The sequence below is a fragment of the Salmo salar genome, chromosome 22, assembly GCF_965601325.2.
Source record: "Salmo salar chromosome 22, fSalSal1, whole genome shotgun sequence".
Taxonomy (NCBI): domain Eukaryota; kingdom Metazoa; phylum Chordata; class Actinopteri; order Salmoniformes; family Salmonidae; genus Salmo; species Salmo salar.
In genome coordinates this window covers 61,815,001-61,829,005 of record NC_138312.1, presented here as the reverse complement: position 1 = coordinate 61,829,005, position 14,005 = coordinate 61,815,001, and the positions used below count along the sequence as shown (strand labels likewise).

Here is a 14,005-nt window from a genome sequence, read left to right as displayed (position 1 = left end):
GAGAAGCAAGTGTCTCTGAGACGCCCAGCGTGACTTAGAGAAGCAAGTATCTCTGAGACAGCCAGCGTGACTTAAAGGAGCAAGTGCCTCTGAGACGCCCAGCGTGACTTAGAGGAGGAGCAAGTGTCTGTGAGACGCCCAGCATGACTTAGAGGAGCAAATTCTCTAAAATGACGGCTTATGGTAGAGAAATTAACATAAAATCCTCTGGCAACAGCTCTGGTGGACATTCCTACAGTCAGCATGCCAGTTACACGCTATCTCAAAACTTGAGACATCTGTGGCATTGTGTTGTGTGACAAAACTGCAAATTTTATAGTGGCCTTTTATTGTCCCCAGCACAAGGTGCACCTGTGTAATAATCATGCTGTTTAATCAGCTTCTTGATATGCCACACCTGTCAGGTAGATGGATTATCTTGGCAAATGAGAACTGCTCACTAAAAAGGATGTAAACAAATTTGTATACAAAATTTGAGAGAAATAAGCTTTCTGTTTATATGGAACATTTCTGGGATCTTTTATTTCAGCTCATGAAACATGGGACCAACACTTTCACATTTTGTGTTTATTTTTTTGTTCAGTATAAATCCAAAATAGTTATTTTTCTTTTTATATCAATAAGTGGTCAAACTGAGCATCTAACCAATTAGGCAACTATACAGTTGTTAGTGCCAATAGGGAAGTCTCTGTTTTAGTCACTGTGCTGTGTAGCTACAATGACCCCACTGCTAAGCTAGTTAACGTGTAGCTAAAATTACCCCACTGCTAAGCTAGTTAATGTTTCTGTACAATGACCCCACTGCTAAGCTAGTTAACGTGTAGCTACAATGACCCCACTGCTAAGCTAGTTAACGTGTAGCTAAAATTACCCCACTGCTAAGCTAGTTAACGTGTCGCTACAATGTCCCCACTGCTAAGCTAGTTAATGTGTCGCTACAATGTCCCCACTGCTAAGCTAGTTAACGTGTACCTACAATGACCCCACTGCTAAGCTAGTTAACGTGTAGCTACAATGACCCCACTGCTAAGCTAGTTAATGTTTCTGTACAATGACCCCACTGCTAAGCTAGTTAACATGTAGCTACAATGACCCCACTGCTAAGCTAGTTAACGTGTAGCTACAATGACCCCACTGCTAAGCTAGTTAATGTTTCTGTACAATGACCCCACTGCTAAGCTAGTTAACATGTAGCTACAATGACCCCACTGCTAAGCAAGTTAATGTTTCTGTACAATGACCCCACTGCTAAGCTAGTTAACGTGTAGCTACAATGACCCCACTGCTAAGCTAGTTAATGTGTCACTACAATGACCCCACTGCTAAGCTAATTAATGTGTCGCTACAATGACCCCACTGCTAAGCTAGTTAATGTGTAGCTACAATGACTCCACTGCTAAGCTAGTTCATGTTTCTGTACAATGACCCCACTGCTAAGCTAGTTCATGTTTCTGTACAATGACCCCACTGCTAAGCTAGTTAATGTTTCTGTACAATGACCCCACAGCTAAGCTAGTTAATGTGTAGCTACAATGACCCCACTGCTAAGCTACTTAATGTTTCTTTACAATGACCCCACTGCTAAGCTAGTTAATGTGTAGCTACAATGACCCAACTGCTAAGCTAGTTAATGTGTAGCTACAATGACCCCACTGCTAAGCTAGTTAATGTGTAGCTACAATGACCCCACTGCTAAGCTAGTTAATGTTTCTGTACAATGACTCCACTGCTAAGCTAGTTAATGTGTAGCTACAATGACCCCACTGCTAAGCTAGTTAACGTGTAGCTACAATGACCCCACTGCTAAGCTAGTTAATGTTTCTGTACAATGACCCCACTGCTAAGCTAGTTAACGTGTAGCTACAATGACCCCACGGCTAAGCTAGTTAATGTGTAGCTACAATGACCCCACTGCTAAGCTAGTTAATGTTTCTGTACAATGACCCCACTGCTAAGCTACTTAATGTTTCTTTACAATGACCCCACTGCTAAGCTAGTTGATGTTTCTGTACAATGACCCCACAGCTAAGCTAGTTAATGTGTAGCTACAATGACCCCACTGCTAAGCTACTTAATGTTTCTTTACAATGACCCCACTGCTAAGCTAGTTAATGTGTAGCTACAATGACCCCACTGCTAAGCTAGTTAATGTGTAGCTACAATGACCCCACTGCTAAGCTAGTTAATGTGTAGCTACAATGACCCCACTGCTAAGCTAGTTAACGTGTAGCTACAATGACTCCACTGCTAAGCTAGTTAATGTGTCGCTACAATGACCCCACTGCTAAGCTAGTTAACGTGTAGCTACAATGACCCCACTGCTAAGCTAGTTAATGTGTAGCTACAATGACCCCACTGCTAAGCTAGTTAACGTGTAGCTACAATGACCCCACTGCTAAGCTAGTTAATGTTTCTGTACAATGACCCCACTGCTAAGCTAGTTAACGTGTAGCTACAATGACCCCACTGCTAAGCTAGTTAACATGTAGCTACAATGACCCCACTGCTAAGCTAGTTAACGTGTAGCTACAATGACCCCACTGCTAAGCTAGTTTATGTGTCTGTACAATGACCCCACTGCTAAGCTAGTTAATGTGTAGCTACAATGACCCCACTGCTAAGCTAATTAATGTGTAGCTACAATGACCCCACTGCTAAGCTAGTCAACGTGTAGCTACAATGACCCCACTGCTAAGCTAGTTAACGTGTAGCTACAATGACCCCACTGCTAAACTAGTCAATGTGTAGCTACAATGACCCCACTGCTAAGCTAGTTAACGTGTAGCTACAATGACCCCACTGCTAAGCTAGTTAATGTTTCTGTACAATGACCCCACTGCTAAGCTAGTTAACGTGTTGCTACAATGACCCCACTGCTAAGCTAGTTAACGTGTCGCTACAATGACCCCACTGCTAAGCTAGTTAATGTGTAGCTACAATGACCCCACTGCTAAGCTAGTTAACGTGTCGCTACAATGACCCCACTGCTAAGCTAGTTAATGTTTCCGTACAATGACCCCACTGCTAAGCTAGTTAACGTGTTGCTACAATGACCCCACTGCTAAGCTAGTTAATGTGTAGCTACAATAACTCCACTGCTAAGCTAGTTAATGTGTAGCTACAATGACCCCACTGCTAAGCTAGTTAATGTGTAGCTACAATGAACCCACTGCTAAGCTTGTTAACGTGTAGCTACAATGACCCCACTGCTAAACTAGTCAATGTGTAGCTACAATGACCCCACTGCTAAGCTAGTTAACGTGTAGCTACAATGACCCCACTGCTAAGCTAGTTAATGTTTCTGTACAATGACCCCACTGCTAAGCTAGTTAATTTGTTGCTACAATGACCCCACTGCTAAGCTAGTTAACGTGTCGCTACAATGACCCCACTGCTAAGCTAGTTAACGTGTAGCTACAATGACTCCACTGCTAAGCTAGTTAACGTGTAGCTACAATGACCCCACTGCTAAGCTAGTTAATGTGTAGCTACAATAACTCCACTGCTAAGCTAGTTAATGTGTAGCTACAATGACCCCACTGCTAAGCTAGTTAATGTGTAGCTACAATGACCCCACTGCTAGGCTAGTTAATGTGTAGGTACAATAACTCCACTGCTAAGCTAGTTAATGTGTAGCTACAATGACCCCACTGCTAAGCTAGTTAACGTGTAGCTACAATGACCCCACTGCTAAACTAGTCAATGTGTAGCTACAATGACCCCACTGCTAAGCTAGTTAACGTGTAGCTACAATGACCCCACTGCTAAGCTAGTTAATGTTTCTGTACAATGACCCCACTGCTAAGCTAGTTAATTTGTTGCTACAATGACCCCACTGCTGGGCTAGTTAACGTGTCGCTACAATGACCCCACTGCTAAGCTAGTTAATGTGTAGCTACAATGACCCCACTGCTAAGCTAGTTAACGTGTCGCTACAATGACCCCACTGCTAAGCTAGTTAATGTTTCCGTACAATGACCCCACTGCTAAGCTAGTTAACGTGTTGCTACAATGACCCCACTGCTAAGCTAGTTAATGTGTAGCTACAATAACTCCACTGCTAAGCTAGTTAATGTGTAGCTACAATGACCCCACTGCTAAGCTAGTTAACGTGTTGCTACAATGACCCCACTGCTAAGCTAGTTAATGTGTAGCTACAATAACTCCACTGCTAAGCTAGTTAATGTGTAGCTACAATGACCCCACTGCTAAGCTAGTTAATGTGTAGCTACAATGACCCCACTGCTAAGCTAGTTAATGTGTAGCTACAATGACCCCACTGCTAAGCTAGTTAATGTGTAGCTACAATGACCCCACTGCTAAGCTAGTTAACGTGTAGCTACAATGACCCCACTGCTAAGCTAGTTAACGTGTAGCTACAATGACCCCACTGCTAAGCTAGTTAATGTTTCTGTACAATGACCCCACTGCTAAGCTAGTTAATTTGTTGCTACAATGACCCCACTGCTAAGCTAGTTAACGTGTCGCTACAATGACCCCACTGCTAAGCTAGTTAATGTGTAGCTACAATGACCCCACTGCTAAGCTAGTTAACGTGTCGCTACAATGACCCCACTGCTAAGCTAGTTAATGTTTCCGTACAATGACCCCACTGCTAAGCTAGTTAACGTGTTGCTACAATGACCCCACTGCTAAGCTAGTTAATGTGTAGCTACAATAACTCCACTGCTAAGCTAGTTAATGTGTAGCTACAATGACCCCACTGCTAAGCTAGTTAACGTGTTGCTACAATGACCCCACTGCTAAGCTAGTTAATGTGTAGCTACAATAACTCCACTGCTAAGCTAGTTAATGTGTAGCTACAATGACCCCACTGCTAAGCTAGTTAATGTGTAGCTACAATGACCCCACTGCTAAGCTAGTTAATGTGTAGCTACAATGACCCCACTGCTAAGCTAGTTAACGTGTAGCTACAATGACCCCACTGCTAAGCTAGTTAACGTGTAGCTACAATGACCCCACTGCTAAGCTAGTTAACGTGTCGCTACAATGATCCCACTGCTAAGCTAGTTAACGTGTAGCTACAATGACCCCACTGCTAAGCTAGTTAATGTGTCGCTACAATGACCCCACTGCTAAGCTAGTTAATGTGTAGCTACAATGACCCCACTGCTAAGCTTGTTAATGTTTCTTTACAATGACCCCACTGCTAAGCTAGTTAATGTATCGCTACAATGACTCCACTGCTAAGCTAGTTAATGTTTCTGTACAATGACCCCACTGCTAAGCTAGTTAACATGTAGCCACAATGACCCCACTGCTAAGCTAGTTAATGTGTAGCTACAATAACTCCACTGCTAAGCTAGTTAATGTGTAGCTACAATGACCCCACTGCTAAGCTAGTTAATGTGTAGCTACAATGACCCCACTGCTAAGCTAGTTAATGTGTAGCTACAATGACCCCACTGCTAAGCTAGTTAATGTGTAGCTACAATGACCCCACTGCTAAGCTAGTTAACGTGTAGCTACAATGACCCCACTGCTAAGCTAGTTAACGTGTAGCTACAATGACCCCACTGCTAAGCTAGTTAATGTTTCTGTACAATGACCCCACTGCTAAGCTAGTTAATTTGTTGCTACAATGACCCCACTGCTAAGCTAGTTAACGTGTCGCTACAATGACCCCACTGCTAAGCTAGTTAATGTGTAGCTACAATGACCCCACTGCTAAGCTAGTTAACGTGTCGCTACAATGACCCCACTGCTAAGCTAGTTAATGTTTCCGTACAATGACCCCACTGCTAAGCTAGTTAACGTGTTGCTACAATGACCCCACTGCTAAGCTAGTTAATGTGTAGCTACAATAACTCCACTGCTAAGCTAGTTAATGTGTAGCTACAATGACCCCACTGCTAAGCTAGTTAACGTGTTGCTACAATGACCCCACTGCTAAGCTAGTTAATGTGTAGCTACAATAACTCCACTGCTAAGCTAGTTAATGTGTAGCTACAATGACCCCACTGCTAAGCTAGTTAATGTGTAGCTACAATGACCCCACTGCTAAGCTAGTTAATGTGTAGCTACAATGACCCCACTGCTAAGCTAGTTAACGTGTAGCTACAATGACCCCACTGCTAAGCTAGTTAACGTGTAGCTACAATGACCCCACTGCTAAGCTAGTTAACGTGTCGCTACAATGATCCCACTGCTAAGCTAGTTAACGTGTAGCTACAATGACCCCACTGCTAAGCTAGTTAATGTGTCGCTACAATGACCCCACTGCTAAGCTAGTTAATGTGTAGCTACAATGACCCCACTGCTAAGCTTGTTAATGTTTCTTTACAATGACCCCACTGCTAAGCTAGTTAATGTATCGCTACAATGACTCCACTGCTAAGCTAGTTAATGTTTCTGTACAATGACCCCACTGCTAAGCTAGTTAACATGTAGCCACAATGACCCCACTGCTAAGCTAGTTAACGTGTAGCTACAATGACCCCACTGCTAAGCTAGTTAATGTATCGCTACAATGACTCCACTGCTAAGCTAGTTAATGTTTCTGTACAATGACCCCACTGCTAAGCTAGTTAACATGTAGCCACAATGACCCCACTGCTAAGCTAGTTAATGTGTAGCTACAATGACCCCACTGCTAAGCTTGTTAATGTTTCTTTACAATGACCCCACTGCTAAGCTAGTTAACGTGTAGCTACAATGACCCCACTGCTAAGCTAGTTAACATGTAGCTACAATAACCCCACTGCTAAGCTAGTTAATGTATCGCTACAATGACTCCACTGCTAAGCTAGTTAATGTTTCTGTACAATGATCCCACTGCTAAGCTAGTTAATGTTTCTTTACAATGACCCCACTGCTAAGCTAGTTAATGTGTAGCTACAATGACCCCACTGCTAAGCTAGTTAATGTGTAGCTACAATGACCCCACTGCTAAGCTAGTTAACGTGTAGCTACAATGACCCCACTGCTAAGCTAGTTAACGTGTAGCTACAATGACCCCACTGCTAAGCTAGTTAACGTGTAGCTAAAATGACCCCACTGCTAAGCTAGTTAATGTTTCTTTACAATGACCCCACTGCTAAGCTAGTTAACGTGTTGCTACAATGACCCCACTGCTAAGCTAGTTAACGTGTAGCTACAATGACCCCACTGCTAAGCTAGTTAACGTGTAGCTACAATGACCCCACTGCTGGGCTAGTTAACGTGTCTTTCATTCACACTCTGTAGCAGCAGCTGGGATTGCATTCTCAATTCCCATTTTCACTTAGTTTCTGTTTTAGGAATAGACTTTGGGCCAACATAACCATTTGAACTAGGTTGGAATTACCAGAAATGTCCCAAACTCATACCCAACCAAAGCACAAAATAATGTTAAATGCACGTTGCCGTCAGTGCTAAGTATTACACAATTCTTTTTCCATAATCTTTCCATGTGGCATTGATATCTGCTTGCCACAGCAGTAACTGCAGTCTAAAGAGGTACTTATGGGGGAACACAGAGGGTCCAACTATGTTTAGGTTTGGCTGAGAACACACAGCTACAGTATAATGGAAAGACCCAAATGGTTGTTTTATTCATGTGTCACTACACTATTATCTCTCTCTCCCATTGAGTCAGGGTGTAATATCATTCAGACATACTGAGATCTGGTTCTAATATTGCTGTCTAGCCGACAATAGACTCTAGACTAGAGCCTGCTTTAAGCTCATCTCGCATTCTGCATGTTAAAGGGGGTAATCTGCGATTGGTAATCGTTTATTTAAAAAAAAAAAAAAAAAAACTTTTAAATGTATGATATATTATATAACCTATAAATGCCTCATGGGCTAAATTCAACTGTTATACCATAACTTATCAGAACCCCAAAAATAGAAGCTTGTTTTACTGCATTGTTTGTAAACAATGTAATTGTAAGAAAACACCGTAGCCATCAAAACATTGGTTAAAACTATATTTTTAATATCATGGATGATGGCCAGTCCTTACATCCATAGCTCAATCTATGAATTTGCAGTCTGAAGGGGCACTTATGGAGAACTCAGAAGGTCCAACTATGTCAGGGTTTGGCTGAGACTCCCAGCTCTAAAGGAAAGGAGTCTTTTATTCATGTTTCAGTACAGTATCGTCTTTCTCCCATTGAGTTTGTGTAATATTTTCCTACGGAAGAATCGGTCAGTTTACTGAGATCTGGTTCTAACCTCAGTGTCTAGCCTACAATAGAGATGACTCCAGTCATTTTTAGATTCAAATGTATCATCTCCCCCCTGACACGTCTCACATTCTGCCTGTTGAATCATTGAAACAATCAAGTCTTTAAATAGGCTTAAATACCGTACAGTGCCTTCTGAATGTATTCACGCCCCTGGACTTTTTCCACATTTTGTTGTGTTTACAAAGTGGGATTAAAATTGATTTAATTGTCCTTTTTTTTTGTCAACGATCTACACCAAAAGTGCTGTCAAACTGTAAAAAAACAAACAACACATATCTTTATTACATACAATTTCAACCCCCTAACTCAATACAAGTTATAATCACCATTGGCAGTGTTTACAGCTGTGAGTCTTTCTGGGTAAGTCTCTGAGAGCTGTGAGTCTTTCTGGGTAAGTCTCTGAGAGCTGTGAGTCTTTCTGGGTAAGTCTCTGAGAGCTGTGAGTCTTTCTGGGTAAGTCTCTGAGAGCTTTGCACACCTGGAAAGTACAACATTTGCCCATTTATTATTTTCAAAGTTCTTCAAGCTCTCAAATTGGTTGTTGATCATAGCTAGACAACCATTTGCCATAGATTTTCAAGCAGATTTAAATCAAACCTGTAACTCTGCCACTCAGGAACATTCACTGTCGTCTTGGTAAGCAACTCCAGTGTAGATTTGGCCTTGTGTTTTTAGGTTATTGTCCTGCTGAAAGGTAAATTCAGCTCCCAGTGTCTGGTGAAAAGCAGACTGAATGTTTCTGGTGAAATCCCTGAGCGGTTTCCTTCCTCTCCGGCAACTGAGTTAGGAAGGACGCCTGTATCTTTGTAGTGACTGGGTGTATTGATACACCATCCAAAGTGTAATTAATAACTTCACCATGCTCAAAGGGATATTCAATTTCAGCTTTTTTTTTTTACCAATAGGTGCCTTTCTTTTTGAGGTATTGGAAAACCTCCCTGGTCTTTGCGGTTGAATCTGTGTTTGAAATTCACTGCTTCACTGAGGGACCTTACAATTATTTGTATGTGTGGGGTACAGAGATGAGATATTCATTCAAAATCATGTTAATAACATATTTTATTGCAAACAGAGTGAGTCCGTCCATGCAAATTGTTACTCCAGAACTTATTTTGTCTTGCCATAACAAGACATTTCAGCTTTTCATTTGTAATTAATTTGTCAAAATAAAAACAATTTCACTTTGACATTATAGGGTGTTGTGTGTGTGTAGGCTATTGACCAACAATCTCAATGTACATGTTTTTTAATTCAGGTTGTAACACAACAAAATGTGGAAAAAGTCAAGGGGTGTGAATACTTTCTGAAGGCTCTGTATGTAATTCCAGAAGGTTGATTTTAAGAATCCAAGAATCAGTACTATCTATGTACAGTTGAAGTCGGAAGTTTACATACACCTTTAGCCAAATACATTTAAACTCAGTTTATTCACAATTCCTGACATTTAATCCTAGTAAAAATTCCCTGTCTTAGGTCAGTTAGGTCCACCACTTTATTTTAAGAATGGGAAATGTCAGAATAATAGTAGAGAGAATGATTTATTTCAGGTTTTATTTCTTTCATCACATTCCCAGTGGGTCAGAAGTTTACATACACTCAATTAGTATTTGGTAGCATTGCCCTTAAATTGTTTAACTTGGGTCAAATGTTTCGGGTAGCCTTCCACAAGCTTCCCACAATAAGTTGGATGAATTTTGGCCCATTCCTCCTGACAGAGCTGGTGTAACTGAGTCAGGTTTGTTGGCCTCCTTGCTCGCACACACTTTTTCAGTTCTGCCCACAAATTTTCTATGGGATTGAGGTCAGGGCTTTGTGATGGCTACTCCAATACCTTGACTTTGTTGTCCTTAAGCCATTTTGCCACAACTTTGGAAGTATGCTTGGGGTCATTGTCCATTTGGAAGACCCATTTGTGACCAAGCTTTAACTTCCTGACTGATGACTTGAGATGTTGCTTCAATATATCCACATCATTTTCCTGCCTCATGATGCCATCTATTTTGTGAAGTGCACCAGTCCCTCCTGCTGCAAAACACCCCCACAACATGATGCTGCCACCCCCGTGCTTCACGGTTGGGATGGTGTTCTTCGGCTTGCAAGCCTCCCCCTTTTTCCTCCAAACATAACGGTGGTCATTATGGCCAAACATTTTTTTGTTTGTTTCATCAGACCAGAGGATATTTCTCCAAAAAGTACGATCTTTGTCCCAATGTGCAGTTGCAAACTGTAGTCTGGCTTTTTTATGGCGGTTTTGGCGCAGTGACTTCTTCCTTGCTGAGCAGCCTTTCAGGTTCTGTCGATATAGGACTCGTTTTACTGTGGATATAGATACTTTTGTACCTGTTTCCTCCAGCATCTTCACAAGGTTCTTTGCTGTTCTGGGATTGATTTGCACTTTTAGCACCAAAGTACGTTCATCTCTAGGAGACAGAACGCGTCTCCTTCCTGAGTGGTATGACGGCTGCGTGGTCCCATGGTGTTTATACTTGCGTACTATTGTTTGTACAGATGAACGTGGTACCTTCAGGCGTTTGGAAATTGCTCCCAAGGGTGAACCAGACTTGTGGAGGTCTACCATTTTTTTTTCTGAGGTCTTGGCTGATTTCTTTTGATTTTCCCATGATGTCAAGCGAAGAGGCACTGAGTTTGAAGGTCGGCCTTGAAATACATCCACAGGTACACCTCCAATTGACTCAAATTATGTCAATTAGCCTATCAGAAGCTTCTAAAGCCATGACATCATTTTCTGGAATTTTCCAGGCTGTTTAAAGGCACAGTCAACTTAGTGTATGTAAACTTCTGACCCACTGGAATTGTGATACAGTGAATTATAAGTGAAATAATCTGTCTGTTAACAATCGTTGGAAAAATTACTTGTGTCATGCACAAAGTTGATGTCCTAACCGACTTGCCAAAACTATCGTTTGTTAACAAGAAATGTGTGGAGTGGTTGAAAAACGAGTTTTAATGACTCCAACCTAAGTGGATGTAAACTTCAGACTTCAACTGTATTTAACACCAGAAGGTCATGTCTATTAGTTGTCTGTGTTCATGAGTTTTTAGATAGCCGACTTATTCACAACCAGTTCAGTTCATCAGGGGTCAACACAGAAACCCTGTTCATCAGGGGTCAACATAGAAACCCTGTTCATCAGGGGTCAACACAGAAACCCTGTTCATCAGGGGTCAACACAGAAACCCTGTTCATCAGGGGTCAACACAGAAACCCTGTTCATCAGGGGTCAACACAGAAACCCTGTTCATCAGGGGTCAACATAGAAACCCTGTTCATCGGGGGTCAACATAGAAACCCTGTTCATCAGGGGTCAACATAGAAACCCTGTTCATCAGGGGTCAACACAGAAACCCTGTTCATCAGGGGTCAACATAGAAACCCTGTTCATCAGGGGTCAACATAGAAACCCTGTTCATCAGGGGTCAACACAGAAACCCTGTTCATCAGGGGTCAACATAGAAACCCTGTTCATCAGGGGTCAACATAGAAACCCTGTTCATCAGGGGTCAACACAGAAACCCTGTTCATCAGGGGTCAACATAGAAACCCTGTTCATCAGGGGTCAACACAGAAACCCTGTTCATCAGGGGTCAACATAGAAACCCTGTTCATCAGGGGTCAACACAGAAACCCTGTTCATCGGGGGTCAACATAGAAACCCTGTTCATCAGGGGTCAACACAGAAACCCAGTTCATCAGGGGTCAACACAGAAACCCTGTTCATCAGGGGTCAACACAGAAACCCTGTTCATCAGGGGTCAACATAGAAACCCTGTTCATCAGGGGTCAACACAGAAACCCTGTTCATCAGGGGTCAACATAGAAACCCTGTTCATCAGGGGTCAACACAGAAACCCTGTTCATCAGGGGTCAACATAGAAACCCTGTTCATCAGGGGTCAACACAGAAACCCTGTTCATCGGGGGTCAACATAGAAACCCTGTTCATCAGGGGTCAACACAGAAACCCAGTTCATCAGGGGTCAACACAGAAACCCTGTTCATCAGGGGTCAACACAGAAACCCTGTTCATCGGGGGTCAACATAGAAACCCTGTTCATCAGGGGTCAACATAGAAACCCAGTTCATCAGGGGTCAACACAGAAACCCTGTTCATCAGGGGTCAACACAGAAACCCTGTTCATCGGGGGTGTCAACACAGAAACCCTGTTCATCGGGGGTCAACATAGAAACCCAGTTCATCAGGGGTCAACACAGAAACCCTGTTCATCAGGGGTCAACACAGAAACCCTGTTCATCAGGGGTCAACATAGAAACCCTGTTCATCAGGGGGTCAACATAGAAACCCTGTTCATCAGGGGTCAACATAGAAACCCTGTTCATCAGGGGTCAACACAGAAACCCTGTTCATCAGGGGTCAACATAGAAACCCTGTTCATCGGGGGTCAACATAGAAACCCTGTTCATCAGGGGTTAACATAGAAACCCAGTTCATCAGGGGTCAACACAGAAACCCTGTTCATCAGGGGTCAACACAGAAACCCTGTTCATCGGGGGGGTCAACACAGAAACCCTGTTCATCAGGGGTCAACATAGAAACCCTGTTCATCGGGGGTCAACATAGAAACCCTGTTCATCAGGGGTCAACATAGAAACCCAGTTCATCAGGGGTCAACACAGAAACCCTGTTCATCAGGGGTCAACACAGAAACCCTGTTCATCGGGGGGGTCAACACAGAAACCCTGTTCATCGGGGGTCAACATAGAAACCCAGTTCATCAGGGGTCAACACAGAAACCCTGTTCATCAGGGGTCAACACAGAAACCCTGTTCATCAGGGGTCAACATAGAAACCCAGTTCATCAGGGGTCAACACAGAAACCCTGTTCATCAGGGGTCAACACAGAAACCCTGTTCATCGGGGGGGTCAACACAGAAACCCTGTTCATCAGGGGTCAACATAGAAACCCTGTTCATCGGGGGTCAACATAGAAACCCTGTTCATCAGGGGTCAACATAGAAACCCAGTTCATCAGGGGTCAACACAGAAACCCTGTTCATCAGGGGTCAACACAGAAACCCTGTTCATCGGGGGGGTCAACACAGAAACCCTGTTCATCGGGGGTCAACATAGAAACCCAGTTCATCAGGGGTCAACACAGAAACCCTGTTCATCAGGGGTCAACACAGAAACCCTGTTCATCAGGGGTCAACATAGAAACCCTGTTCATCAGGGGGTCAACATAGAAACCCTGTTCATCAGGGGGTCAACACAGAAACCCTGTTCATCAGGGGGTCAACACAGAAACCCAGTTCATCAGGGGTCAACACAGAAATGTAGTGTTGTTTATGTATTTAACTTCAGAAGGTCGTTATGTTGATTATTCTTCCTGGTTCAGGTTAATTAGACTTTAGCCTAGAGACGTATTTACGGGTCAACACGAGTATCACTGTCATTCAGGATAGAGTCTGATTACCACCAGAGACAGACTGACAGTTGAGACTTGTTTCCATGGATACCTACCAACCACTGTGTGTGTTTTGACTGTGTGTGTGTGTGTGTGTGTGTGTGTGTGTGTGTGTGTGTGTGTGTGTGTGTGTGTGTGTTTTGACTCTGTGTGTCATTGAAACGAGAGGAAAATATGACCGACTGAACTGAACCCAGCAGGTTACCGTAAACTTTAATTTGTACACCTACTGTCTGCGTCATCAAAAACAGAGGTCATGTGAAAGGAAGAGACGTGATCAGTGGCTTTACATCCCAAATGGCACCCTAGTCCCTTATATAGTGCACTAACGTTACCCTATTGGCCACGGTCACAAAGCAGTGCACATAC

General features: G+C 42.9%; 1 protein-coding gene across 1 annotated transcript in view; it reads left to right on the top strand.

Moving 5' to 3' along the window:
• Window positions 1-14,005, top strand: part of cenpp (centromere protein P) — a 191,083-nt gene that overhangs the window by 126,881 nt on the left and 50,197 nt on the right. The window lies entirely within an intron of this gene.